The 27,109-nt window shown below is 38.2% G+C and overlaps 1 protein-coding gene across 1 annotated transcript in view; it reads left to right on the forward strand.

Moving 5' to 3' along the window:
- Positions 1–18,748: 18,748 nt before the first annotated feature.
- Tank (TRAF family member associated NFKB activator) overlaps positions 18,749–27,109 on the forward strand; it is a 74,418-nt gene continuing 66,057 nt past the window's right edge. Inside the window, exon 1 of the mRNA XM_076928816.1 lies at positions 18,749–18,889. The gene's annotated coding sequence lies outside the window, so the exon portion shown is untranslated. The remainder of the gene's footprint in view (positions 18,890–27,109) is intronic.

Raw genomic sequence — 27,109 nt, forward strand, 5'->3', positions numbered from 1 at the left:
GTTGTGCCAGGCAAAAGGTGCTTTTCCCCTAATTATGCAAAAGCCTTAATTTCATTGATCATATTGTTCTCTCCTTTCTCCCTCTAAGTGATATGAAATCTATAGAACAGCTCTTTGGGGAAGTCAAAATCATTGCTTAACAAGGGAGTGAGGGTCAGGAAACACTCCTTGGTGAACGACCTTGCTATTTTATGAGGATTTGTGAACTGTGGCAAGATTAATTAACGGGAAAAGACATATCAAGTGAGATGTAGTCATTAGTGTTGAAAAAAACATGTCAATACAAAGAGTAACCTCTGAAAGCAAGACCCAGGGAGCCTGAAAAGCTCTTCAATATCCCCGTCGCTATTAAACTATTGACATCTATTCATTCTTCTCATTTGATAAAAATGTATCAACCAAAAGTCCCTTGGAGGGCACTGGACCATATTTATGAAACATAGGATGAAAAATATAGTTCCTACTTCCTATAGTGGCTCACAAGGTAGGCGTGAGGAAGATGCTCTGCCCTCACTCCTCTGAGGTACGAAAGAGGCGGCGATTGAGATAGAGCATAATTCTGAGGTCAGTCTGTCTTTTCATTTATGGTGCAAATTTATTTTTTTTTAAGTTGTATCTTAGGTGAACTTGATGATTTGTAAAAACAACAACAACTTGGTAAAGGATTTTAGTTAAGGGCAAGCTCGCGCACGTGTGAGAGTGACCCATAGGTTTACACCTTCCCCTAGCATTGCTCTGTAACACACAAGTGGCCCCATATAAGTATGTAAGATATGCCTAGTTTTTCTAAATAAGGTTTAAAAAGCAGGGAGTTGTAAAATCACACACTCGCATGCACACACTCATGCGTGCACACACACAGACAAACACACACACACATGCACAATTATGCATACATTTGCAGGAAAGAACAACTGCATGCAAATGTGTTGGTGACATTGTTGTTCTTAGTCTCACTTCGTTCCCATTTAAGAAAGCAACGTGTGCCAAGTCACCAAGCTAAGGCTACCTTCTGACTCTACAGCTTGTGGTTACGAACCAACATTACACATCTCTCCACACTGTCAAAAAACTGTATCAGCCGTCCTCAGAGCTGGAAACAGCAGTCACAGAATGAAGTTCCGTATCTCTCTGTTTGACTTATAAAATGTCAATCACTGTGTGGTCTCAGATACATTGACTTGCTCACTGTTTGGTAACATTGCAATGACAATGTGTTTTAAATATATGCTGGGAGGACAATTTAAACACTTGACAGCAGTGAGAGTCAAGACAGACCATATTTTCTTTTCTGAATCTAGTATGCAAGAGAATCTGCACATACTGCCAGGGTTTTATTGTCATTTACATAGTCTTGGAATGTGAAAGTGCTGGTTAAGCAAGCATTTCGCTGGTTGAATTTTACCTTGAGAGCCCGACACAGGGAAGGAGGTTAGCGGAAGAAAAACAAAGAAGACACAAGCATAACAAGCCAGCCTATGAGCATCAACCTTTTGTTCTGCTCACTCTCTGCAATTAATTAATTAATTTTAACAAATATTCTGGGAATATTTGACTTCTCTTGTTTCTTTTATTGCCGAGCTTTGAAGGCCACATACCATGAATTTGGAGTAGAAAATCTAGATTTTTACTGGGTATTATATGATTACACTTCTATTGCACAGATTCCAATTGAACTTCTCTTTTTTAAATTTATCTTTTTATTTTATTTTATATGCTTTGGTGTGAGGGTGTCAGATCCTCTGGAACTGGAGTTATAGACAGTTGTGAGCTGCCACAGGGTGGGGGATGGGAAATTGTGGGGGGTAGGGGGGAAAGTGCGGGGGGGGGGGGGGTTGCTGGGAATTGAACCCGGGTCCTTTGGAAGAGCAGACAGTGCTCTTAACCACTGAGCCATCTCTCCAGCCCCTGATCTCCATCCACTCTTTAATACAAATAACTTGACCTAGAATTTAATTTTACTGATTAATAAGTTAGCCTGCCATGATTTAGTGGATCTTGCTAACTGATGACATCTTGGGTCAAAGAGAACAAATTTTATAACTGATGGAGAGGAAGCTTCATGAGTGCCGTGGTTTATGTGAGTATATGTGTTTGTTTGTTTGTTTGGACAGTTCTTTCCTGCCTTTGTATCCCATGGAAGCTGTATAAATGTGTCCACATATGTTCGTGTACATGCAGTGGGTTACATTTTAAGAATGCTGCGCTGAACCTAAGGGGTTCTAATCTCTTCTACTATACAACCAGCCAGCATGCTTGTTTTAGGCTCTCGAGATTCTATCTTCAAAACCTATTTGCTGTACAAGCCTTTTTGGAAATGCATCCAGCAATACCAGATTATACCTCGGTTCCTACGGCATACAGAAATGTCAGAGACCCACAGAAAATTTTCTCTCAGCAGTGTTAATCCTACTGTAACATTTACAAAGGCTTAAAAAAAAAATACATGACCTCAGCCCTTCAAGAATCCCACAAAAGAGCTCAAATTAGCTGATGCAAGACTGCAAGCAAAAACCTTCACTTTTCAGTGCTCCTCTCTGTGTGATTATAAAACAGGAATGATATCTGCCCACTCATTACTTATTTTGAGAAATAAAGGGAAAAGAACAGTTTGACAAATACTTTGGGTTTGGTGATGGACACTAAAATAAGAGAACAGTATATACAAACATATTGAGTTCTAATCACACTTATCCTCTGATGCTTTGGGAGGAAGTATGCTAAGTCTACAAATATTTTATTCTGATAAGGTGGAAAGCATTTTTTTTTCATTAGTGTTGAGCTTAAGTTTAGGCCTTTAGATTCGTCAAACTATAAAATCAGATATCTATTAAATACTCTGTTATTACTGAAACCACCAAGTGATCTCTGAGATCACAGGATTCTTCTTACAGCTTGTTCCCTGCCCCTCCCTCATTATCATTCACATGTGATGGCCATGGTGGCCAGGATCCCCTCCCTTTCAGCTCAGAACTAGATATTATCTTCATATTTTTTTACTGTCTTAACATTCTCTCTACTATCTGGTGAGCGTGTGAATGGAGCCAAAGTAGACTTTAAAGTCTCTAGTGACAAGAGTCATGTAACTTAAATAGCTGCCTTTTCCTTTTTATCTGAATGCAGACCTCCAGCATTTCATGGATAACCCTGCTAACAATGGAGACAGCCTACATTTCCCTAGAAAATGTTTGCCTACATGTAGTCTGCACCCCTCAATAGGAGAATGCCTTTCCCTCACCCCAGATCAACTGAATTAGAGTTTGAGAATGGAGCCAAGAAATAAGCAACCTAGCTGATTCTGAAAGTCTCTAGGGTTTGAATACTGCTCATTAAAATACTCACTAATACAATTTCAATAATTATGCTAACCTTATACAGTTTAGAATATAAGAGACAAATGCATAGGATACTCATTAAAAGGAAAATGAGACATAAAGAAACTGTGTTTTAAATGAAACAAAAAAAAGGATCAAGTGTATCTTGATGATGCACTTTTCTTAAAAGGATGATGAGCTAAAAATAATTCAACAATGGGGACACAGTTTAAGTAATCCATTCAATGACTATTTTGCAGTTATCTCAAATGATCATTATGGAACATGAACAAAAATATGCGTGACTGATACTAAATATTTCATGAATTTGGAAAAAACTGATAGAGAAAAGGTCAGAGTCATAAGATTATAAGTGAATTCTTCCGTTTCTATTGTCAAAAGTACATTTCCTTGTATAATTTAAGCTGAAACAATAGAATGTAACCAAACTTAGGAGTTCTTATCACAGTCTCAGCATGACACGTCTTGATCCTATGAAACAATAGATGGTAGTGTCTGGTTCTGAACATATATTTCATATTAATATTTTAAAATAGTCACATTTCTTATACCCAGTCACTTATACTCAAAACCTAAAGATACTTGCCAGTCTAGGATTCACATACTCTTGTCTCTTCTCTCCACTATTGGCCTCCAATGCTTGCCTCTGCCAGTCATTAACTGTTTCTCACGTGAACTCTCAGTAATTACTTTCCAGAAAGTGCCTGTACTTTCTTCCTCTGAAAACCCACAGACCTTGTGACCCAATCTTAGAATTCATAACCAAGTTTGTTCTGCAGTGCAGGCCACTGATAGGCCTATCAAAATTGGGTGTCTATTTTTGGTTGCTGCTGTTCCTTTTAGAGTTTTTATTTAGAAAAAGAGATTATTTCCCCCCTCTTCTATTTATTATCTACAAATCTACAAAATGGACATATCTCAAGATGAGATACCCTTCCATCTTTTATTTAATAAGAAGCAGTATATTTCATATCAGGAACACCATAAAGTGCTGCTCAAGATGTACATAATCCAAAAGCTGAGGAAAAGTTGAGTGGCAGCTAACAACCAGCCAGAGCTGTGCTCACCAGATCTGTTCCTTTGTTGATGTAACACCTGGAAGGGAGTACACAGTCCCTTATTGGGAGAAAAAATCTGCAATATGTTTGTCTGTCATTAAAGCTCTTTGATTGATTTTTCACCCCACCAAAAATGCCTGCCCAAGCATTCAGTATAACTGAGGATCTGAGAATACAAAACTGTTCCATTTTTTAATGCTTTTTTTTAAAACTGTACTTGCAAACAAAGGAGCTAGCTAAGACCCTGTGAAGATTGCCCCAAGTATTTGATTTCTTTGGTGTACAGCCTGCTGAAGAGAACATTTAGATTAGCTTAGATTTCCCTGCTTAAAAGTAATTCTAGCATTTGCCATACAGAACTCCACAGATATCCAGTAATAATAATGTCAGTGTTTCTGGAAACAGAACAGTTCCTTCAGTATATAGTGTAAAATATGAAAATAGATACAATGTAGACACAGTAGGTCCTATTAATAAGCTTTAAACCTCGGAGCTAACTTATAATACATAGAACACATGTGTGTCTGATGAACCATTAATATTATCACTATCATTACTGTTTCATGTAAAGTCTGAAAAAGAGGAAGTCAATCAAGGATTAAGTTAGAAGGGGGAGATCCCAAAGTAATATGTGAGTTGATTTCATCTTACTAACAGTTATATTTTCCATATAAGTAGCTTTTACTGAAACTATGACTGTTCGCCCCATGCTCTGTAATAAAAGCATGACTCATGACTGTCACATGCCCATTCAGCTTTTCCACACCAGGAGACATTCTCTTTGTCACTTGCCCATCTTCAACTCATCTGTTCTTTAATCAGTGATGTTTTCTAACATTGTTTGTTTTAGTACTTTCTGTAGTTCCGACTAACCAAGCCTACAGCTTTCATCTCAGATATTTGATATTCAAACATCCATTTTATAGAATTTCTGTCAAATTTCCCTTTAAGGTCCGCTTTAATGATTCAATCAGTCTTATGTGCATCCCATCACAAGGGCAAGAATCTCCAGAATAAACCTTTAGGAATGATCTGTGGTAGTTAGTCCCTTCAAAGACTCAAAAGTACAGTCTCGAGAATAAATAGTGCTAACTAAGAGAGTTAAGCCTGAACTAACCTGGTGTAGAGAGTGAGAGCTATAGGGACAGAACAATTATACTTCTCATCCATCACAAGATCATGGCGGACAGCGCTGCTGCAGACGGCAGATTAACAAGGGAAAATTATGCAAATTCATTTAATAAGTTTTGTGTGACGTGAGCCTCAGAAAGGAAGAGCAGGGAAACATATTTCTTCTTTGCACAGTTATGCAGAAACAAGATCAGAGAACAAAAGGCCTGATGTGAAGGGAAGAAACAAGGGAAGGCGTGCCCAGAAAAGCCTCTCTGTTCAGATATTCCTTGGTCACCCTCTCTAACTTTCTTCCCTTAGTGTATAAAGCAGAATGCCCATGCAATGAGTGACTGATGACCACATAGCAGATGGAGTGGAGAATGCCTTTATGACCAGATCTCCGAGGAGAAAAGCAGAAGGAGGCTGCAAAGCCGAGTATTGCTTGCCAACCAGTCTTTACTGAAAGATACCTAAAAATTCATAAAGCAGTTTCTACGTGGGTCTGTAAAGGTGTTTCCAGAGATGATTGGCATGTGAGTCAGGAAAGTGAAAGCAACACCTTTCACTAGGCTAGGGGAGGGGCTCTGGAAAAGTGGGAGGTTCCTGCACAACTATTCTTCTAACTCTTACAGGATCTGTGATGGTTTTAAAAAAAAATGATAGAGAAAAGGTCAGAGCTATAAGATTATAAGCCCCCACAGATTCTTGAGCCTCTGAATACTAATTTGCTCCAGCTCTGTATCATTCACTGGTCCTTCTCATTCTGAGACTGCCAGCTTCCTGGACTGAGAAGCTACTGGATGCTTCGGCTTTCAGGACTGTTCAGCCTTTGTTCATAAAGTCTTGATTACTTTTCTATTGTTGTGACAAAACACCATGGCCAAGGCAACTTATAAAAGAAAGCATTTCATTTGGCTTACAGTTTAAGGGTTAGAGACCATGACGGCAGAGCAAAAGAGTAACCTGAGAGCCCCCATCTTGATCCACAACCATGGACAGAGAGAGTGCTGGGAATTGCACAAGTGTTTTGAAACCTTAAAGCTCACCCTCAGAGATACCTCTAACAAGCCCTCCTAACCATTACCACACAGCTCCACCAACTGAGTGAGGATCAAGTATTCAAACTTATGAGAGTTTGGGGGGCCAGCCTCCTCTAAACCATTACAATCATGTAAACTGATCTAATAAATTCCCGTTTTTTGGTTTGTTGTTGTTGTTGTTGTTGTTGTTAGAAAGATGTCCTATTGATACTGCTTGTCTGTAGTGGAGAGTAAACTTCCTACCTTGTTTTGTTTTATTTTGTTTTGTTATTTTCCTAGTCCTCAAAAAACTTAGAGTTTTATTCCAGGCTTACATATGTGGACTTAAACAGGTTCAAACACCATCTATCTCATTAAATTTGTTGGGTAACTTCAGAATTGAACTAATTGGACCCTCTGCCTGAACTTCGAGACTTCGAGGCCAGAATCTACAGCTAAGAGACTTACTGGGTACCTGGCAGCTGGGCCAGAAGTTGGCTTCTCAACCACATAGGGAAAGACATAGCATACTGAGAAACGTAAATACACAAAGAATACATAGAGAGTCGTGAGAGATGAGGGGAAGCAGGGAGCATGGCCCACTGCCATGATACAAGATACCTACCTAAATGTGTTTTGTATGCAACTCATTTGTTCATTTGTGGGAGTTTTGGCTTGGCTTTGGTCTGTGTGTGTGTTTTGGTTTGGGGGGGGGTTGATTTTTTTTTTTTTTTTTTTTTTTGTATTTTTGAGACAGCATTTCTCTATACAGCCCAGGCTGTCCTGACTCTGTAGACCAGGCTGGCCTCAAACTCAGAAATCCACCTGCCACTGCCTCTCAAGTGCTGGGATTAAAGGCATGTGCCACCATTGCCTGGCTGTGTGTGTGTTTTAAAAATATTCATTTGTCCATTTTTAAATAATTGTTATCCATCTTTTTGTGCAGAATGTATCTTTATGGAGGTAAGCAAAGATGCTAGCAGTTCCATTTGCCCTCTCAAAAACATACGTATATGAAGACCACAGACCCATGAGTCAGATACTGGTTGACTTCTGTTGTCAAATTGATTGGATCTGGGATCAACTTTCCTCTGGGAAAGTCTGTGGGACCATTTCCTGGGAGGTTTAACTGAGGTGGAAGAACCCTGTCTCAAAGTGGGAAGCACTTTCCTATAGCTACCCAAATACAAAAAGAACTGAGGGGATGGGGAAAGAGAAAATAAAATGAAAATAACCTAGCCTGGAAGAGATTCACAATACATGTTAGCTTTCTGCTCCTTTCTTTCAAAAAAATTTGCAAACTAGGTGTTGAGGTAATAAGAAGAATCTCCCTGTTTCCAAGATTAGCCTTTTGTGGAGCTACTCCACTTCAAGGCAATCTCATTAACACCGATTTCACCTTCGCCCACACAGCCATCAGCTCCAACAGCAGTTAATCACTAGCAGGGGGTCACAGCTACATCCAGGCCTCCTGAGTCTTGCTCCCAATTTATAGTTTCTGAGCCTGTTTGCTACAGGAAATCTAAATACAATGACAACACACTATTTTATTTGTGGTTCTAAAAATAGGTAGATTGAGCTTTGAATTTATGCTTCCCTCTTATCCTAATTTCTAGTATATATAGATTATCTAGAAATACTCTAATATACATAAAATATTTCCAATTAAATATTTTGTATAATTTTCATATTCATTTATAGCAGCATTTATTTGTGCTATAATAGAGCAGCTTTTGTGGGATGTAAATACTTTTCCATTTCAGGACTTTTAAGGGTTTTTTTTTTAAATTATTATTTTACTTATTTTTGTTGTGTGTATATGGGTAACACACATACATGCTAGAGAGCACATGTGCAGATTAGGGGACAACCCTGTGGAACTGGTTCTACCACTTCACTGGATCACCTTTTAGGTCTTTCAAGACAGAATGTCACAGAGTGTGCAATGCAGACTGCAAATCACAGCCAACTGGGAGTAGTACTTTAAATGTTGATGCTCAGGGCAGCATATCTATCTGGATCATGTGGCAAAACTAAAGAGCCCCCTCATATCTAGGAAGCAAACGAGAAGAGAAAGAGACCATGAATTTACAATCTCTTTTAGGGCATGCACACACTGACCCAAGTACCTCCCGCTGGCCACACCTCCCAGGATTTCCCCCATTTTCTATTTGTGCCATCCTGGAAACAAAGTGTCTTTTTAATACATGGACTTTGGCAATGTGAAGTGGGGTGGGGAGACAAAATACACATTATTCAAGATCCAAGCCAGCAAGATTGAAAATCAGTACCAATCTCAACCATATTGTGAATATCATCCTATTAGTTCTCTGCAAAGTAGGCAACCGGGCATCCCAGGAGTCTACCTTCCATGTTTGTTTGCCCCACTTCCTCTTCCTTCTGCTACCTGAGGGTCCACATTCAAAAGCTCTAGTACATCTAAGGTATGACAGTCTTTCCTGTCAACTGAAGAAATGTCAGACTCTGGACAAAAACAAACAAACGAACAAACAAAAAACAACAACAAAAAACCTCACACACTTTTTCAGATTTTCTGGATTGTAAACCTCTCACATCTGTCAAGTTACTGCAGACAGCTTTATCCAATGTGGGCTGCATGTATGAGCAGCCAACACAGTGTAGGAACAAGACCCTGAATCTCTGTCAGGATTTAATTCTGCCATCTTTTAAGAGTTAGTGTTGTGGCTACAGAATTAACTAAGCAGGGCTCATGGGGCCTCCCAGAGAGTGAATTGTGGACCCTATGTGGGTCTGAGGTAGATTCTCTGCATATAAATTATGGTTGTGTTCTTCTGGGACTCCTAACAGTTGGGGTTATTTCTGACTCTTTTGCCTGCTCTTGGGACTCTTTTCCTGCTACTGGGTTGTGCCTTGTCCAGCTTTGACATGAGGGTTTGTGCCTAGTCTTATTATAATTTGTTATGCCATGTTCGGTTGATATCCCTGGGAGGCCTGCTCTTTGTTTTTGAAGGGAAAAAGAAGAGGAGTGGCTCTGGGGGACAGGAGTGGGGCTGGCGGGGGTGGGGCTTAGTTGTTAAGACCATTTGCTGCTTTTCTGAAAGACTGGAGTTTGGTTCTCAGCATCCATGTCAAGTGGGTAGTTCATTACCAGTATCCAATGCCTTTTCTGAACTGGAAAGGCACCCACATCCATGTGGCGTGTGTGAGTGTGTGTGTGTGTGTGTGTGTGTGTGTGTGTGTCTAAACATAGAAGGAAATAACTTGATAAAGTAGGCAAAATTATGTTTTAACTATGCTTTAAAATTAGCATCAATGACTGTTTTTAAAAAGGCTTTTGCATTTAAAATCTTGACTTGTAGATTGTTGACAAGTAGGCATGCTGTGACAGAGGAGACAGCGTGCTCCCTAATGAGTGGACACAGTGGAACAAAGCCCGTGGGTAAGTAAAGGCAAGCTGGTAGTAACAGCATTCACCCAAAGAAGGAGCAGAAATCAGGCCCAGACTGTCCACTCAAGCTTGAGAACAGGCCACTGAATTCCAGAGTAAAGTAGTAGTAGTTCAGGAACACGGGCTGTTGAAGTATGGGAACTGTGCCAAAATCAGGAACACAAGATCAGAATTAGGTCATTATAAAAATGAAGATCACAAAGGACCAGACACAAATGACTACTAAGCAAACCCCTTATATTAGCCTTTCGTTGGAGAGAAGCCATAAGCGACCTTAAATGTACCTTTTGTCAGCCTCTGCTGTCCACCCTAGCCTACACAAGCATTATCATTTCCCAGCTCTGTTTCCCAGCCTGTTGGAACCACCCTGAAAGAATTACCAGTCTGGTAATTACCAAACTGGTCTAACCACTTGGGCTGAAGTAATTCCTTAAGAAAATATGTCCGCGCACCAAAAGATCTTCTATTTATATGCATAGCTAGATTATGAATAGATTACCAACATGTAAAGCAATACAAGCAGGATTTTTCTTACATTACAATGAGAGCTAACCTGTTTCAAACATCAGATGATTCGGGGGCATTACCAGACTTTTTTGAAACTATGTCTAAAAGAAATTATAATTAATGTTTATTTTTCCACCTTCAACTAATACAATTAATTCACTTAAGTGCTATTGTTGAACGCTGGCATACCAGGATACACAGAAAAACCAAAGTGTGCCAGATACATATGTACTGTCCTTTTGCTCCAAGTCCATCCTTTGCTGTTTGCTTTTCAAAGGGCTTGGGGGTGGGGCTGAAACATTGAAATGCTTCTTCTCTGCAGTGAGCACAGGTTTAATCTTTTTTAGTATGGTCAGCTACAGAGGCATAGAAGTGGAGCAAAGCTTTTCTTTTATTCTTTCTTCTGTTTTCCATTTGCTTCCTTTTCCTATCTTGTGTCTGACACCTAGACATAGGTGTGGGCACCTGGACATTTGCCCCAAGTTGTAGTGTCTCTATATGGGAGGCTTCTAGGGAAACTTCCGAACCGAATCTGTTGACAGCTTCCCAGCAAACCCCACAGCTACCCTTCCAGTTGACTTGCTAGGCTCAGTCCCTCTGCGCTTGGGAAGCAATCACTGCTGACCTAGTCACATGTAGACCATTGCTGGTGCGAGTGACCAAGCACACTTTCTGCAGGTCTCTCCCCTCATTTGTTCCTTACTTGGATAGTCTTTGAGAGACCTGCGATATGCTCATGCATTATTTTTGCTAACGCTTAGTAGAATACCACCTGGCATAATTTGCCATACCAAAATGCCCTGCTCAAATTACCATATGGTTTCTGTCTCCTAACTGAACACCGACTGACGTCATGTGGCGGAGGAGACCTTTAGTCTGGAAGTACAAACTTTAAAATGATTACCTAAACCTCCAAATATACAAAGAATCAGAGATAATTCGACTCTCTACCAGTTATCTATGAGCCTTGATTATAGTAAAGGAAACAAAAATGAGGTGTAATTTAAAGTTTAGAAAGACCAACATATTAAATCTTCAAACAAACAAACAAACAAACAAACAAAACCCCAAAACTCAGAAGCAAAGTAAAATGTCAATCTGAGAGTCTTAATCAGCTATGGGATGTCAATATCATTATACCCTAATATCTCTGGAGCTCATCATTTTGCTGACTGGATAGCAAGGTTAAGGCATCTTTCCTGTCTCCAGGAATACCATCTTTCTTTAAATATTTATTATTTTTAGTATTACTATTTGTATATGGAGTGTGTGGTGTGGTGTTGAGGGTGTGTGTGTGTGTGTGTGTGTGTGTGTGTGTGTGTGTATTCATGTGTATGTGCGATTCCAAGCACCTTCAGATTACAGAGTCACAAATGGTCAAGCACTTTGGAGCTCAGATATTTAATGCCCTACAAATCTATCAGCACCATCCGTCAGCTTGATATTGGGAAAATTCATTTATCACTTCATATCTGTTTCCTCTTCTTTGAGGTAAATGAATTCAGCCAGGTTCAGCCAAAGAAGTTGGATGCCCCACATATAATTACTCTGCACATTTAGCTCTCCTTGAGTCTTTCTCCTGGTAACAATAGCTTGTGATTTTACTTAGAACCTGTTCACTGAATCTTCTCTCCTAGATCAGGCATCTTACTAAATATTATCAAATTTAAAAGAAACCTAACTGATAAATTAAAGAACCCTGAAGTCACTCTGCAAGCTCCGGCCAATTAATCCTTCCAGCAGTATGAGGACATCAAGCTAAACAGTTTTCCAAGGTCTTTGCTCACACTGAGTCTGACTTGTTTTATTAAAAGTCCTCAAGACACCCAGAGCCATGGATTTTCCTGTCTCGGCAGCTTTTCTCTACATCTGATTTCTCTCTTGCTGCTGTTGTGCCTTAAAGATCACACACAGGCTAGCATACATTTTTTTTAATCTCATTTACAGAGAATTATAAGAGTGAACTGTGACTCTTGCTAATGTTAGATGCTCTATAAGTCCTAAGTTACCATGCTGTGTGTACTCAAATGGAAATTTATCAATGACCTTTAGTATCTTGAAGCCACTTCAATTTTTATGAATTTGTCAATCAAAGAGAGACATATCCCAGGCACACAATTTTGTTTTGTGTCATTTATAAACTCTGAAACTCTTTAATGGGAGCCAGCATGTCTAGTTTATCCTGATATCCAAGCCCTGTTTTGGGGTTTCTCAGCTTCGAAGGAAAATGCCTATGAGACACATTTCATTGGTGGTTCTCACTAACGTCAGACAGGAATTCCAGAGCACACATCAAAAATAAGAACATTATGTAGCTATAAACTAAGTGGATTGATGCCTAGGTCCTGAAAGAGATAGCAAACCTTCTAGTGCTTGAAATAAATTTGCCTCATTCCCTGATGGGATTCTGTCAACTCTCAAATTCTTAATGAAAACATAAGCAATTCTTCTTGTTCTCTGCAGACTGACCAAGCTGTCTATAGCAGATTAGAAACGACAAGGAAAGTTGAAGAACAGAGAAATCACAATTTACATTGCCTTCTCTCTTAAGTAATGGCATTGTATCCTCCAAGGCAGCTCGGTTTTGCTAAACTGGCACTTGAAAAGAAACCCTGAGTCTAATTTTCAGCTCCAGTTCTTAACCAGAGAGTCCACTCTGCATTGCCCTCCTCTCCCTTCAGCTTTCTCTTACTTTATCCAACTGTACTGTCGTAGGTAGAGAGTAGAGGATGAAAGTGCTATATTCTCAGTTCATTCCGGTTTTTTTTGTCAGCCTGGCTTCTGAATGGCATGAAGTAATCAAAAGTGGCAGGGAAAAAATCTGAATTCTTTTACCTCCTCTCCAATTCTGTACTGCTGTTGAATGATGGTCTCTATGTTCAAGTGCATGACAGCAGACAAGTAGGTCTGCCAGCTGTGCTGGGAGATGCTTCTTAAAACCATGGGTTTTGGAGACACACATGAGGGCCTATACATACCAGTTGTTAGTACTTGATTAGGCTAGCTCATTTTTATGCATCCAAGTCTGTACCTGTAAAACAGTACTTTCACCATCGGTACCTATAAAAATAGAATGAAGTGGTATAAGTAAAGTGCTTGAAGTTGTGTCAGAGCCATAGTAATTTTTTTAAAGTCATTGTTGACTGAGTTTTTAATCCCCTTTGCAATGTTCCCAAACAACCATCATTTGTCATGTATTTGATTTATCTGTACAAAAAAGAAGAAGAAGAAGAAGAAGAAGAAGAAGAAGAAGAAGAAGAAGAAGAAGAAGAAGAAGAAGAAGAAGAAGAAGAAACTCGTTGCTTCCTGAAGTGAATGGCTAATTTCTGAATGTTGCTCTCCTATAATGAACCAAATCTGTTTCCTAATTGCTCCTATCCACTAGCCTGAGGCCTACCTTGAAGAATTTACTTGATATTGATATTTGAATACAGTTCGTTTGTTTCTCTCCATATTCTCTAAGAAAAGCGTTCACCTTTCCTGTAATCATGTGTTTTTGACATGGATGAGTATTTAATAGTTTATCTTTGGTCTCTAAGATCAGAAAGATGGGTCAGAGCACAAAAACATGTTGCTTCCCTTTTCCTAAAGGAATTCCAAGGCCCTTTTTCGTTTGGGGATGGTTTATCGTCTCCACATTACCACCTCCAGGAAAACTCGTTAATTTTGTATGATGGCTCATAAATTGAATCTGATCAACCCTTCCTAGGCACAAGCAATTTCCCCCCATTGTTTCTGTTAATAGGATGGTAGAGAGCACTAACTAGAGATTTTGTAATTGTTTCTTTCAGTTGATTACATATCACAGCAGCTTTTTTCCCCTTTGGATAGCCAATAATATCAGTTGTCAAATAAATGAGGATGCCCAAATGCTGGGGAACTTAAGACCCTAGTTTTATTGCATATCATATCATTCTCAAAAAAGAAATCTAAAGTACCTCTTAGCTGCTCAGTAGTGTACCTCAAATCTTTATTTTAAGAAGTGCCAAGAATATCAAAATCATGTCTATCATCAAAATTATAAATATTCTTCGATAATTTAAAAGCAAATGGAGATTATGTTTTAATCTACTTGCAAAGCAATGAAAACAAGCAAAAGCCATAAATGTAACCTAAAAGAAACAGTAAATTCAATTGAGATTATAGGAAAAAATATGAAATACAATTTTAACCCTTAACTCTTTTAGTTCTTCAATGCTTACTCTTAATGAGTAGTTATTGGACTAAAAACTGTCTTTCTGCCCATAAAGCACTATTATATTATGTAGTGATTTGGATAAGAAGTATCCTCCATGCTCCCACACAAAAGACCTATGTGTTAAGAGCTTGCTCGCCAGATGGTGAGCATCTGAACGTGACTGCAGTATAAGGGTTTTCACATCCTTGAAAGATGAGCTCACTGATGAATTTGTGGCTTACTGGTGCATTATTAAGAGGTGGAGCCTGCTTAGGAAAAGCACTGTGAGTCTTTAAATGTGTGCTTTGTCCCTTCCTGGCTCTTGCTGGTGTCACTCTATCCCCTCTGTGACACTGTACTCGCTGCAATGATGTCTTACCTCACTATGCAAGCACCCAGAAGCAGTAGAATTAAGTAACCATGAAGTGAATTCTCTGAAATCATGAGTCTAAAGTAATTCTTCCTCCCTTAACTCATGTTCTCAGATGTTCTGTCACAGTGACATAAAAAAATGAGTAACACATCCTATTTTTGTCTTTCTCAATGAGTTGAGTATGCGGTCCTGCATTCTTAAGCTGGTGAGATGCCTCAGTGTGTAAAGGCACTTGCTCCCAAACCTCAGTTGAAGAAACAGGTAATAAGTATTTATTAAACAAACAAACAAGCACTGATATAAAGTTGTCTTAGGGTTTTACTGCTATGATGGAACACCATAACCAAGGCAACTCTTATAAAGGACAACTTTTAATTGAGTCTGGCTTACAGGTTCAGAGGTTCAGTCCATTATCATCAAGGCAGGAACATGGCAATGTCCAGGCAGCCATGGGGCTGGAGGAACTGAGAGTTCTACATCTTCATCTAAAGATAGACAGGAGAAGACTGGCTTCTAGGCAGCTAGGACAAGGGTCTTAAAGCCCATGACCACAGTGACACACTTCCTCCAACAAGGCTACACCTACTCTAACAAGGCCACATCTCCAACTAGTGCCACTCCCTGGGCTAAGCATATTCAAACTACCATAAAGGTCAATCATTAAATTGGATTAGAGCTTACATATAAAATTGTAGCTCTGTCCTATTACCGAAAGCTTAGGGGACATCTCAGAAGAGGGTTGAAGGAATGTGAGAGCAGGAGGTGGGAGGAAGGTGCTAGAAAGCTTCTTCTGGACATGATGTGTCTGGCGCATTCACGGGAGCCCTGGTTACTTGCTCACACAAGGCTCATACAAGATTTGGCTTGTCAACATTCCATCATTACAGAAGGGAGGGCCAATGAGACCTTGTCCTTCCCTAAGGAACTATTGACAGTTAATGATGGCTGGAGGAAGGGATTGCATTTTTTTTTTTAGTGATGTGGTCACTGACAAGTTGCCCCAGTGCTTCAGTAAAGATTTTTCCACCCAAGCTCATTCAGGTGACCCTATGAGACACACACACAACAAAGGCACAAAAGTGGAAGAAGAATGGGTGAGTCTGGAAGAAGAAGGATTTCAGGATGAGGGGACATAAAACAGGCTAGCATGTATAAAACTGTCAAAGATTTTAAAAAAGTAATTTGAAGAATTGTAACAAGTGAAGTTAGTTCCCTAGCTAACTTCACACCTGTGTTCTCCATCCATTCCCACTAGCCCCAAATTCTACTGAAAATGAATACCAAACATAAATATCACCACTAAGAAAGAAATATTTGGCAGAAATTCGTATGAAGTTGCAAAATCTCATAATCAGCTACTCTTCCCTGCACATGGCTTATGGATGTTATGGAAGTAAGTTTAAAATTTTAAAAAAAAAGTGTATCTTCTCTTTGGATATGGTAATTTACATCTCAGGGTCAGGCCTGCTGCAGCCACAGACCAACAAAAATCTTAGAGCTTGAGCCTATCAATAGGTAAAGCCAAGAAAATGTTTCCCCTCCCAGATATCCCACACCGGGCATTCATCTTCTGGGTGTTGGTATGATGATCGAAGAGAAGTTTCTGAATTAAATATCTACTTCTGTGCCACATGGCTGCTTAACTAGCTTGTTGGACAGACTTGCAGGTACCTGAGTCTCACTGAATCTTAGTTAGCAGTTAACAGAACTGGCCTTTACATTCTGGGGAGGGGGCCGTGGAAACGATCAACTATAGAGTATTCTCTGTGGCTGGAGACTCTCCACACAGACTTACAATGAGAATCCTACTGCCCCATGCTGGCCCTGCTCTTATTGGTCAGCTAACACTTGGCCGTTTGTCTATTTGAGTCAGAACCGAAGTGTTTCCCCTACCCCCCCAACTTGAGTTTGGCACCCCCTAACCCCCTACCACCTCGGTCACTGTGCCCGTCTATTCCTTTCCTACTGGGATTTCTACGAAAGGATATAACGTGTTGGTGGGCAGGAATGGACAAAGTACTCAATAAGGACAAGGGAAACTATCATTACCCGCCTAGAGTCTAAATTAGTCAGCGGTGTCTTTGGCTTTTAATGTCACATGCTTACACATAACGTCTTCAAAACGCCATCTCTAACCAAATCAAAAAGCTTCTGCACCACGACGTGGGAAGCCCCTCTCAATGTCCCACCAGGTTGAGGCCAATATTCCAGGAATAGCCAGTTTTTCAGGAGTTTGGGACTCAGCCAAACTCAATGGCCAAAGTAAATAATAGAAGGAAGAAGCCCAGGATGGAGAGACCAAAAACTGAAGGTGGGGTGTTTATTTCCCAGTCAACACGGGAATGCTGCTTTTCAAAAAAACAAAACAAAAAACCAAAAAAACCCAAACAAACAAAAAAACAAACAAAAACAAACAAACAAAAAACCCCCTGCTTTTAAAAGCTTGCTTCACAACTGTAAACTCTTAAGGACTAAAATGTCCACACGCCAGTGCTATCTTAAGTTTTTGATGGTTCGCTGAGTTGTATTTACATCGTTAGATTTTAGTTTTCCATTGCACAAAAGCGTGTTGAGGATTTGATATTCATCAGTGAGATTGTGACAAATACATAGTGTTGAAAGAAAGCAAATGCTTCGCTGTGTATTTTATGAGTATATAGAACAGTTTTTTTTTTTTTAACTACATGCTTATTCAGCACTTTAGAAACTTTAAAAAATATTTTTGGGGAAGGAATAATTCTACCATATGCAGCAGTATCTCTGATACGTTTAATGTGTAATTTAAATACAATGCTTCAAAGTATCAAAGGAACTAGACTATGAAACAGAAATTGAAAATTTTAGTTTCCATTAACTGGAACCTTGGGGGATGCCTCCACACACTTCTTATGCAGGAGCTCCGCAGGGAGAGTACCCCCAGGGTGCAATCTTGTTCCAATTCCTGAACTTGCTGAAAAGGAGCATCATACAGTAAGTATGAAATTGCACTTGGCGTCAGACCACTCAGAGTGGCTGTTGCTTCTAACTTTGTGACATTGGGCACTCACCCTCCCTTGTTTAATCATCCCTAATAGAGGGGAAATAGGAGACATTGTGTCTAAAGCCATTTCCATTTTATAACAAAGAAAAATGCCCAGATATTGCCGTCTTACATTTACATGTAAAGCTTACAGTTTAGTTCCACGTGGTCCAAGAGAAACACTCCCCCAGTGTCGGAACATGCTCATCTATGTAAACAGTGACCTGCATCTCAAACTAGAAATTCTGTCTAAAGAATCCTTTTTTGCCTTACCTCTCTTACTCGTTAGTACCTACAGTCCCATTCTGGAATCTTAAGGTACACCTTATTTTTTTTTCACTAGACTTCATCCAACTCTGTAAGTCAGAAAGCAAAGAAAAATATACTCAAATTTGGGTTTTGCCTTTTATTTATAAATATGATTTGAAGTAAGGCTAAAATGGCATTTTTTCCCAAATAAGCTTACTTTTAAAACTTTTTACATGAAAAATACCCCTTCCAAATAATTTTCACGTTTATAATTTCTAGATTTTTTTTAAAATGCCTTAACTATTCAGGTAAAATGTCATTGCTTCAAAAGGAAGTCAGAGTTATAGTCACGGGTGGTTTCAGAACATTTTCTGGTAGTTTTTGCTTCATTTCAATATTTTGCCACGATTGGCTGTTGATAGCTACAAATAAGGAAGTCTTCAAGTCAGGGGATTTTTCAGTGGAAGTCCCCAATTCAACACAAGGGAGAGCTCGGGACAGTTTGGGCAGCATCTGTAGAGCCTGTGCAAACGGCTTTCAGAATGCGAGCGTGCCTATATCTTTAAAGAGACATAGTCTGTGAAGGAAAGCCTGTCACCTGGAGAAGAGGTAATCAACTCTTACTAACTTCTATCAGTTCTTAGCTTAGCCAAGAGGTTGGGATATCTTAAATGTGGTGAGATCTACTTCACTCCAGTACCAGCTAATGAGGCAGCTCCTGGCACAAGTCAGCGTTACCTTTGGCATCATCATCAGAGTTAGAAGGCTCCGGAGAATCTTTAAAGCACTACGGTGACCCTTTTACTCTTTCCTTAAATTTTAAGATAGAATGGTTTATGTCTTTAATTGAAATGAGTTTTAAAAGTTCATATCTGATATGTGAATCTTCTCAAGAAGTGATTTTTTAAAATATATATATATACATATATATATACCATGAGACTGAGAGATATTTGGCCTAAGTCAGGTTACATAAAGCTTACTATGTCGAAAGTAAATTAAAAGTATATGTAGTCCTGCTTTTTGCTTATATTTTTTTTTAAAAAAAAATCAGTTCCAGCCTGATCAAATGTGTCTGTCCAAATGTTAAACTAACATTAGTATTTTTGTTCTCACAAGAAATATGAAATGACGAACATTTATGACGTCAAGTATTAGCTTCAGAAGCAATTCTAATTACAGTAACCAAGGCTTATGTTGTTCCCAGCCTAGCCTTTTCTTTTCGTCACCCCAATTAGGACTGAAGATCACATCACATTATTTTCTTAAGGATAATCCCAGATTAAATATCAAGAACTATTTTCAGTATTGTTCTATTAAATAGTTTTTAGACACTCAATCAGAGTAGTCTGCTTTAAAAAAAAAAAAAAAGATCACTTATTCTCAGTAGTATAGTCAGACACGTCTTAAGTGACAATTCACATCATTTCATTTTACCTGGCTTTTTATCACTACTGACCTGCCTTCTTACAATATTGAAACTGTGTTTGGGATGCTTTACCCAAGCCGGGGTGGAATGGGGAAGAGAGAAAATGACTTCATCCAAGTTACAGAATAATCACATTATTCCTGGAGACTGTCTCCCTTCTCGCTTGTCCTCGACGTCTCTGGGATTACAGTTCCATGTGTACATAGCCGAAAATACTAGTCTGCCTCAGGATGTGGAACTGTATATCAACCCAATGTGCCGAAAATGTATGCCCAGATGCCAGCTGGGGTTCTAGAGCAATATCCAGTTATTTCTCTTAAATGTTTGTAATTTATGGCTACCAAGATGACTCAAAACAATGGTTAAATTCCCCTGGGGTGCGGGGGGGGGGGATGTTGGTTGGAATTTTAGAAATATGTGCACTAACTTGGGAGAAGTGATCATCCGTGCAGTATAAAACTTTCCTGTCAGTGAACATCCTGTCTTTCTATGTGTTGAGGCTCCGGTAAAGATATGAAGTCCTTTGCATTATACATTATAGATATAAATTGTAGAACATATTCCAGGCCAGTTTGCTTTGTTTCCTTCTTATGTGGGTAGTAGGAGAATTATCTGTGCAAGAACCTTCTTTCTGGTGTGTTTTGACTACTCCTACAATCTTGATTTCACAGTCTTATGTAGTCATTTATTGATCGCCTATTTTTTCTAAATAACATAATTCACACGTCATTTTTAGATTAAAAAAAATACATGCTTCCACTTTCTTGTCTTCTCAGCATACCAGCTAGAATTTCTATATTAGGGCTTCATAACACAGGAGAAAGCAGTTGACTGTTACAGTTCTGTTCTCAAGGGAATTTCCCTAGTTGTTAATTTGAAGAATGAGATTGGCTGTTGGTTTGAGGTAAATAATTTTATGATTAAAAGAAACCAAATAATTATCAGTATCCTGATTTATTAAGAGTACACTTAATAAATAATATCAAGGTTTCATGTTAAAAAATATTTACTGTCTTTGATAACATTAGAGACAACTGTGTGGCTTTAGCATCTCAAATGATGCAGCTATCTGCTTTTTTAAGACTTCAAAGAAGTCAGGTTGTTGTTGTGTTTCTCTGACAGGGCTGATTTTATAATTAGAAACTGTATTTTGTTGTTTCTCAGATTAAAATAATAAATGGGTTGATCAAACCAAAGCAAGCCTACACATTTCCTTTTTCTCTTCAATCCACATGCTTAGACGCCTCTCTCCTATCATTTTGGCTTCACAATTCAGTTCACAGCTCAAACTAACAGGAAAGAATGAAAACATTGCAGTGGAAGCCAAGGAACCCTATCCAGGCCGAGCAACCAGACTTATAAACAAAGCAGCTGTTCATACGCTCCCTGCAAACAGCTTTTGAAAGTTACAACCAAAGACGGTCTGCAAAATGTGTGTACAAATTGGTTATCACGAATTCAGTTTACATTAAGATAATATATCCTGAAAGGCAAATGTTTGTGGTTTGCTGAGAATTTTTGCCTTCATATACAGAAGGCAAATTCATCTAGATTTTCATTTTATGGCACCTATCAGTAATGAGGTTGTCTACCAACGTTTACTTTCAGAAAGTAAAATGAGAAAAAAAGCCAAAACATTCCAAATTCTAACAAGTTTCATGCACATGGCCAGTTCCCTGAAGTGTTTAAGGAGCAAATCCAAAACATCAACCTTGGCATCCTGGCCTACAGATAATTCTTTAAAATATTTTCCCAATGTCATCTATTGTTGTTGATCAGTGCAAATTTAATGCTTCTCTCTCTCTCTCTCTCTCTCTCTCTCTCTCTCTCTCTCTCTCTCTCCCTCTCTTTACACAGTTTAGGTTTCATTTGAAAACAATTATTTTTTAAAAACAATTCTTCTGCTCAATTTTTTCAAATGTATTGACACACATGAAATTATCGTACACTTTTTAAAATCATCTCTCTCTCTCTCCCTCTCTTTACACAGTTTAGGTTTCATTTGAAAACAATTATTTTTTAAAAACAATTCTTCTGCTCAATTTTTTCAAATGTATTGACACACATGAAATTATCGTACACTTTTTAAAATCATTTCCATAACTGTATAGATTTTTCTTTTTGGTGCTCACTTTTTTCTATTTGTATTTTCTCTCTCTTTTTCTTGATTGGTCATATCATGTAATTAATCCCTTAGATGTGACATTTTATACTTAGCTTTTTACAAAATGTCTTTTGATTTTATCTTTGCTAATTTTTTCATGATATGTTAGAGATTTTTTTTTTTACTCTTCTCAGTTGCTGATTTGAGTGTTTAGGTTATATATATATTTTTAATCCTTTATTTATAGACCCTTTAGGAGCACTTTAGCTACATCTGATAAATGTGTATTCCATTTGCACTTCTTCATAGCTTTAGGAGGGCTGTTTGGTTTGACATTGGTGTGTGCATGGGTGGGGGTGGGGAGTGCTGAGGATTGATCCCGGACCTCACACAAGTTCAATGCGCAACTTGACAGTTTGTAACTGCAGTTTTATTTTCTCTTTGATTGTGAAGCTATTTAGGTCATTAAAATTATTTTAGAACAATTTTCGATTTATAAAAAATAAGCAGGAACTATTATACACAACATATGTATTATATAGATGTATATGTATTATAGACAATATATGTATTATATATTTTAGACAATATATGTATTATATATATTATAGATAGTATACATATATGTGGCTTGTATTTCATCCTACTTCTTGCCTTTAAGCCAGTGTCAGCACTATTGATATCTCTATTATCATAGATATAAAACTCTAGATCTTTATATTTTATTGAGTCTTCAATTTTTTTTTATTATTTATTCTGCTTATCTCTCCTCTAGTGCTTGTTAGACCCTTTCCCCTGATAATTTGTTTGTCTTTTTTTTAGTTCTTTGGAGTATGCCTCTACTTGCCTCTGATTCTCTAGCAATTACAAGAATCCCATCACCATGCCCTCTTATTTGTTTACATGGGCTCTGGAGATCAACTCCAGTTCCCAGGCTTGTAAGTTTTATCAGCAGATTCAGCAGAGCTAGCTCCCTGTCCAAAGTTTTTCCTCTCCTCTCCTCTCCTCTCCTCTCCTCTCCTCTCCTCTCCTCTCCTCTCCTCTCCTCTCCTCTCCTCTCCTCTCCTCTCCTCTTCTCTTCTCTCGTTTCTTTTTCTTTTTCCGATTATATTTATATATTTACTGGGTGTGATGATCAGAGACACCTAGTGCGTGTCTGCTTTTTCCTTGCACCTTGTTCGTGGTCAGGATTGGTGATGAGTGTCTTTATAGCCACTGAGCCATCTCATCAGCCTCTGGTTTTCTTTTTAATGTGGATGTTAATTGGCATTAATGTTCCACTGAGCACTTTTTAAAAATTATATAAGCTTTCATGTGTTGCAATTTTGCTTTCATTAACCTCTAACAAAATTTATTTTCTTTTGTGATTTCTGTTCTGTCTCAAGAATGTGTCCGTTTTCACAGACTTATGTCTTTTCCAGTTTTCTTTGGATTATTGACTTTCAACTTCTTTCCATCTTGGTTGGAAAAAGTACTTCATATGACTTCAGTCTTCTGAAATATGGTGAGACTTTGGAAGGAGCAGTGTTTGGTCTATCCTGGAGAACAGTCCTTGTCCACGTGTGGAGAGTGTGCTCTGCTTCCTTTTGGCACAGTGCTCTGTTTACGCTGGTTTGGCCCAGTTGGCTCACAGTATTGTTTCAGCTGACATTCTCCTATGGTCCATTTTTCTATTTATCATCAATGTGGCATAAGGAAATCTCCAAGGATTATTGTAGTCTATTTCTTTTCTCAATTTTGTAATTGTTCCTTTTAGTTTCTTTAGGGCCCTCTTTGATATATATATTATATATGTATATATAATATATATTATATATATTAATATATATAACATATATGTATATAAAATCTTCTTGGTGAATGATTCATACATACATATACTAATTATATATACATATATATGTATATATATAATTATATATATATATATATATATATATATATATATATATATGATTGTTTGTCTCCTATGGAAGGTTTTTACTCAACACATATTCTAAGTACAGCCACCCATCTCTCTTCCATTATTGTACTCAGAAATACTTTTCATCTTTTATTATTATTATTTTATCTTTGTGTGTATGTGTTTGTGTGTGTATAAGCATTTCCATGTGTGAATTCGTGTGCATGCATGTCATACTGTACCTGTGGAGGTCAGAGGACACCCTCAAATGCCAGTGGTTCTCTCCTTCTTCCATCTTTGAGACAGGTGCTCTTGTTTTGTTTTGTTTCTTTCCCACTGCATAGGCCAAGTTACTTGGCCCAAGCTTCTAAGGATTCTCCTGTCTTCGTCTCCCATTTCCCCATAAAGGTGTTGATATTATAGACATGTGCTACAACATCTGGCTTTATATAGTTCTGAGGACTTAAATTTGGATCCTCATACTCTCATAGCAAATTTGTTATAGATTGAGCCTTCTCTGCCTTAAGCCATCCATGTCTTTCACTTCCATCTATGTATGCCTTTTCATCTAAAGTAAGTCTCTTCTAGATAATGTAGTTTGATCATTCGGTTATATTGGATTTTCCATTGGCCAAGCTCTGTCTTCTATCTATTTTTAAAGTAATCACTAATAAGACTTCTGCCACTGACTACTTAATGAAGGTATTTCTTATAATGTATTTCTTTTTTAAAGTTCAAAGTAAAAATACCTAGACTTTTTTTAAAAAAAACTTATTTAATTTTTATTTATATGAGTACACTGCAGCTGTCTTCAGACACACACTAGAAGAGTACATCAGATCCTATTACACATGGTTGTGAGCCACCATGTGGTTGCTGGGAATTGAACTCAGGACCTCTAGAAGAGCAGTCAGTGCTCTTAACTGCTGAGCCATCTCTCCAGCCCCAAAATATCTAGGCTTAAAAGTAGATTAATCATGTCACTTAAAAAAAACTCCAATAAATATTACATTTTTTTTACCCATGGCACAGTCTTATGCCATAATCACTTTAAATAATTCAAGTGATATTATATTTAGAAATGAAGTCTAGCATAAAAGTGAAAGGCTCGCAAAGTTACAAAAAGTTATAAAGTTACAAAATAAACCAATGACTTGTAATCAAGAGTATAGACAACAAAGAAACCCTGTCAAACTAAGGCAAGGCAAGAAGTTGAAGCTGCTCAGATCTGATAGGATTTGTCTAGTTTACACTGAGGAATTTGTAAAATAAATAGAAATAACACCTCCAAGTTACTGGCAAGGAAAAGTTTAGGTATTGCCTATCAGCATTCTTATAGTGAAATTTAAATATTTCCTTATTGAAAGAAAACAATATTTGAAGGATTATTAATCATTTCATGCATTCACAATAGAGGGCTTAGTTATAAAGTTAAAATATTACTAAGTATTTGGGTGAGGATCCACTTAGACAAGATGGATTTTGACATTCAAAGTTCATGAGAAACACTCAGCTATCTTTTAATTTTGCTTTAATGTCAAATTAAATAAGGCGACTTTAAGATTGAATAAAAGGACACTTAGTCTGTTTTAAGAAGAATTTCCAAAATTCAATCCCTGAGCTTCTTTTCTGGAGAAATCATATGATAGAACCAATTATTCTAACTTAACTTCAGAAGTTCAAATGTAAAATGAAGCTCACGGCACAATGATGCAAGTTATTTCCTCCTCAGTATCAAAGAATTACTTTTACATTGTTAGACGCTATTCTGTGCCAGCGAGTGACTCATCTGGTAGCTTGCCTGGTCAAGATCCTTCTCAATAGCTTCTTGTTTGCACTGAAGATGTGTGGACATCATTGTCACTTCTTTAAACTATGCTGTGAACGCAAGCTGGTGACTTTCTGCCTGACCCAGCAGCTGATGACAGCATGGCAAGCATAATCATAATCACTGCTGACTGCAAGAGTCCATGTTCTCAAGAGAAGTGCCTTCACAGACTGCTTGAGTCATCCTTGTAATCTGGTTCCCAGACACCATCCCCTTAACTAGCAAAGAGGCCTCTGCAGGCTCTGACACTGTTGTCCATTCCTTACTTCCTAAATTACACCCACCTTCTGGGTTTAACTGGTTCTTTACATTACACTGTTTTAGCCCCTTTTCATTTTTCTGTTCTGTATTTTCAAAAGATATGTTTAGGAGGTCACATGGAAACTAAAATAATTTAAATGAATATAAGCTTAATTTTAGTAACATTCATAAACTATCCTGTGGTTTAATCTCTCTTATGCTTTCTTGCAAGTTATCTTTATATATTGTATGCTCATCTAGAAAATAAAAAAGAAATTATACATAAATATTGAATCATGCTGGAATTTATATTGACATAGTTGAATGATTTACATTACATAGTACAAAAGGTTTTTTTTTTTTTTGCTGTTGTTGTTTCTTTGTGTGATTTCAATTCTAGCAGGCTTTTAAAATTTTCACTTTCTAGTGCTTTATCATTCTTTAGGGTAATCTACTAACAACAAATTCCTTTCATTTATTTGAGGTCAAAGTGTCTTCATTCTCTTGAATTTTCTTGAAGGATAGTTTTGCTGGATATAGGATTTTTTTGTTGATATTTTTTTCTCAAGCATTTTTCAGCATGCCATTGCATGATCCAAGGTTTTCAAAGCAACACTGCTGTTGTTCTCTTTTTCAAATTTTATTTATATTCTTGTTTTGATATGTCTTTTTGTATGTCTATATACCAAGTGCATGCCTGGTGTCCTTGGAGGCCAGAAGGGGGTATCTGATCCCCTGGAACTGTATTTCAGACTGCTGAAAGTTACCAGACTGTTGTGAGCCACTGTGTCGTACTCTGGAAAGCACCCAGTGACCTTAACCACTGAACCATAGGTCTGGCCACCAAACTACCACTAATCTTAATAATAATTACTTGCAGATAGTATGACACATCTTTTTTGAGATAGGTTTGTAGACAGACAGACAGACAGATATGTAGGGACTTGTGTAGCCCAGACTAGCTCCAGAATTGCTATGCTTCTAAGACTGCCCTCTACCTCCCCCTGAGACTACACTTGTGTGTCACTGTAGCCTGGCTCCTCTTCTTGATTCTCTTGATACTTCCAAGATTCTCATTTTGTCTCGGGCTCTTTATGTTTTCCCCTGAGAGGTGTCATGTAGCCCAAGTCGAACTAGTACTTGTATTGGAAGATGACCTCGAACTTTTGATCCTGCCCCTAGCTCCTGAGTGCTAGGATTAGAGATGTGCACTGCTGCACATGGTTTGTGGGGTGCTGTGATAAAGCACAAGGTTTTGTGTACATAAGGCTAGCACTCTAAACAGGCTACATACTCAGCCACAAATAAGGAAACTTTTTTTTTTC

This window comes from Arvicanthis niloticus, chromosome 2 (assembly GCF_011762505.2).
Source record: "Arvicanthis niloticus isolate mArvNil1 chromosome 2, mArvNil1.pat.X, whole genome shotgun sequence".
Taxonomy (NCBI): domain Eukaryota; kingdom Metazoa; phylum Chordata; class Mammalia; order Rodentia; family Muridae; genus Arvicanthis; species Arvicanthis niloticus.